This window comes from Aplysia californica, unplaced genomic scaffold, assembly GCF_000002075.1.
Source record: "Aplysia californica isolate F4 #8 unplaced genomic scaffold, AplCal3.0 scaffold00212, whole genome shotgun sequence".
Lineage (NCBI taxonomy): Eukaryota > Metazoa > Mollusca > Gastropoda > Aplysiida > Aplysiidae > Aplysia > Aplysia californica.
The window spans coordinates 714,865-718,806 of NW_004797482.1; the positions used below are offsets into that span (position 1 = coordinate 714,865).

At 37.5% G+C, this 3,942-nt stretch overlaps 1 long non-coding RNA gene across 1 annotated transcript in view; it reads right to left on the reverse strand.

Annotated features, from left to right (window-relative positions):
* Positions 1-240: 240 nt before the first annotated feature.
* LOC101847729 overlaps positions 241-3,942 on the reverse strand; it is a gene marked incomplete in the record, with an annotated part of 55,058 nt that continues 51,356 nt past the window's right edge. The window contains 2 exon segments of the long non-coding RNA XR_001184898.2: positions 241-2,438; positions 3,109-3,250. This is a non-coding gene — a long non-coding RNA (transmembrane protein 163).

Genomic DNA, 3,942 nt, shown 5'->3' on the forward strand with positions numbered 1-3,942 from the left:
GGGGGGTGCAGAGCAGTTCTGTGAACACATAAATAACATTCATAATCACCATCAACGTTCACTTTGATATGCTTTTTACACATAACATATTATTTAGTGGCATTGATCGATTGCTGAGTGCAAGAAGTGATTATACCCACTTTTGGTCGAAATTGAGTGATTGATTCGGATAGTAAGATTTTAAGCCTCTCTTTAACTTCTGTAAATATCTAAGCCATAGCTTAATTTGATTAACCTTTCTTTTTTTGATTATGTCATAGAGATTTCATTCTCGTCAAATTTTCAAACTCGTTTTTCTCGAAACTGTTGAAAAGTGGATATAGATCTAGTCACTTCTTGCACTCAGACATCCTGATATGAAAAGGATTTATTATGACTGAACGAAACAAATATAACTCTCACAACACCAGACATTGTAAACCCTCACAATCAGACTTCCAGAGTCTAAAAATGTGAAGATTGTGTAGATCCAAAGCAGGCCTTGTGGCCTATAAATTCTAATGTTCTTGTCTGGTTTAAAGCACATTTGCAGTCTTCATCTGTGTCGATGGACAGTCAAAGACGAAGAAGTCGAAAATTAAAACAACTTTTAGAAAAGCTGTTCATCTCTTTATATCAGAGTGGAACACTTTGATCAACTCCAATTTACCCAAAGGGGGATCTATGAAAGAGCGACAAGAAACGTTAATCTTTTGCAAGCTGTTCAAAAGCTTTAGTCCACAATGCAAATTCTTTAGGAGAGAGAGAGAATGTATATTATCAACATGATGTGCCTTTTCCTTCTATTTATCAACATTTAGAATTGAGAATTTTGACAACATTCATGTTCTAGAACACATGCAAATCATACCACAGATTACGAGTAGGTGGTTGGCAGGAGCTCTGGTGTGGTTTGCTCCTTATTTCCTAGCACCCATTTCCTTATCTCTCCTCCCTACTCTTTGTGTTTGCTACTCTCTTGTACACTTCTAACCCTCGGCACTTCTACTATTGTGACCTAATTGAGTTGCAAGTTCCGTAAAATTCGTACCTAAACTAAACTAAACAGATTAAGAAACTGCAATTGAAAAAAAAAAACAGTAAAAATTCGTGGTCTAGTACATCTGAACAGCTGGCGGACGAAATACAAAGCCTGTATCCAAATGCAGATCACGACAGGTATAAGACCATACTTTGAATAATTCACTTATTGTCTTCTAGGTCTTTGGTCATTATAAAGGTTTATCTCCCCTTATGACACTGTAAGATTATTTTAAAAAGGGAATCACCAAATGTAGCGCCCATCTTCGGCACTTATATGACCTTATTGTGTTGCAAATGCCGTTAAACTCTCACTAAACTAAAAAAAACTAAAATCTTCGAAAAGACGGAGCCAATGAATGAGTGGAGAGCTTCAAAAACTCCCCCAAATAATCCGAATCCAGGTCGCTCCATTACTATTAAGGACTCCACTGAGGGCCATGCGCTCCGTAGTTCAGTGTGATATCAAGCAAGCTAACGGTGCACAGGCTAATGACAATGCGCTATCGTAGAATTACAAAGTGTTATCTGCTTAGCACCTAGTTTTGAGAAATCGGACGAAAAATAATTCGAGTTTCACAGCACGTCGAGCTTCCTCGAATGCAATTACTTGTGTATCTTGAAAACTATTCCGAAATATTATTCTTACGATTTTGATAGATCAGACAGAATGTTTGGTTTCTGATCTCATCCATGCTCTTAGTAACTCAAAACGTCCGAGGAATTTCAGATAAAAATTTAGAACTTTGTAATTCTTAAGTAGCGAATAAAGTGTGCACACTTGAGTATGGTCTTTGGTTTATTTCCTGATATTTTTTCCTTTGTTTTATTCTTGGAATGGTTGTCTTTGGCGTTAATTAAATCAGAATGTAATTGAGGAAAATGCTCAAACTCTGATCAGCTTTGGTCCACCATATCAAAACATGACAGTTTTGTAAGTAACCAATATTATCCAGCGCCATTTTTCCACAGTAGTACAGAGCTCAAATATTACAATAAAAATAGATTATTATGTACATATGTAAATCCTCTCTGCCTATAAGTGTCACTTGAACATAATAATCATATTATCCATAACACGTCCTCAAGAAACGCATCCATTTTGAAGGTAGGACACAAGACGCCGACAAAAGCCATTTTTCAATTTGGCGTTTGTCAGAATTTTGCACCCAGTTATTGATTTAAGCATTTGTTGTTGTTTACACATTCTCCTGAAATATTTCGGGACTATTACGATAGTCACCATGTTCATGGCTTGGATATTCAACACATCCTCGAGGCACCACGTGACTGAAGCAGGTAAATCAACAATGTGAAAGCACAAAAGACACTGCTGTGGTGGTCATTCTACTTCTTCGTCGTCATCGTCTTCCATAGGCTGATGTTTCTTGTATAGGCACGTCATCTGAGTAAGTAGCCTGGGGACGGAAAGGTGTAAGGTCAAACCTGATCTAACGGTCACCGGTTAAGGCACATCATCATCATCATCATCATCATCATCATCATCATCATCGTCGTCGTCGTTGTCGTTATTGTCATCATCGTCGTCGTCATCGTCATCATTACCACCATCATCATCATCATAATCATCATCATCATCATCATCATCATCATCATCATCATCATCATCATCATCATGGCTATCATCATAATAATAATTATCATATCGCCATTTCCTTCATCATCGTCATCATAATAATAATCATCATATCGCCATTTCCTTCATCATCGTCATCACCATCATCATCATCATCAGTACTATTTTATAAGGATAACAAGTCTGATTTCTTCTTTAATGCCCTGATTACCAGTGGACGATTATAGTAATAAAATAATGTCCATAGATTAATTATAAGTTTTACGTTGTTCTAATTTCCTGTGTTCAAATGACATGTACGTAAAATATACACAATAAACTCAGAGACAAACATACATACACACAAACAATCACAGAATCACTCAAACACATAAACACACACAAACCCACTAATCGACACTTATATGACCTTATTGCCTTGCAAATGCCGTAAAACACTTATTAAAACTAAAAACCCACTAAAATACAAACACGCTCACAACGTTACTTACTTAAGGCCAAATAAAAGCAGGAAGATCCCACACGCGAGTCCAAACGCTGCATCCAGGTACCACACTTGCTCATCCTCTCTGTACAGTTCCAAACCTAGCACCCCCAAAAAGCTCATCGCCGCACCAACATAGGTGATAATACCTGCAAGGAAAATAAGGCATTAATCCCTTTTGAGCTACACCGACCTAAACCGACATCCAGGCCAAGTTGCCATACCGACTTTTCCGGACCTGACACACACGTCTTTAGCGCAGGCTTAGAGACTGAGAACATTCCGCTCTAAATTTAAATGCTGACAACCTAGATCTTTGTAGATGAAATTTCATTTTAAAAAAGTCGCTTGCGTCAAAAGTTAAAGCAATCTCTTTGCTACACCCTCTGAAACTCCGAAAAACACTGAAATAAATCGGATCTAGGAAGCCATCAGCTGGCCGCCATTCTGGTTCAGCTGTGATGACCTGCTGACCTATATATCGTGCTAAGAGGGTTAACTCCCAGGGGACACAGATTCTTGTCCTGTGACGTTTTTTGAAGACTTTCTGTTCCTTTCAAGTACAGTAAGAGCATTTATATTACTCTACCTCAGAATTGCAAAGTTCTATCTGACTTTTTGGGGGGCTGTTTTAAGTTATTAATAGTAGAAAACGATTTGTTTGTTCGTAAATTGATGAACCTATACTACACAATAATACACCCCCCTCAGCCCAAAAAAAGAAAGAAAGAAAGAAACAACAACGAAATTAAACAAAAAGACTTTAACAGATACCCCCTCCCCCTTTCCAAAACAATTAAAAAAAAAAAAGTTAAACATCAATAAAAGCAACAACAACAGA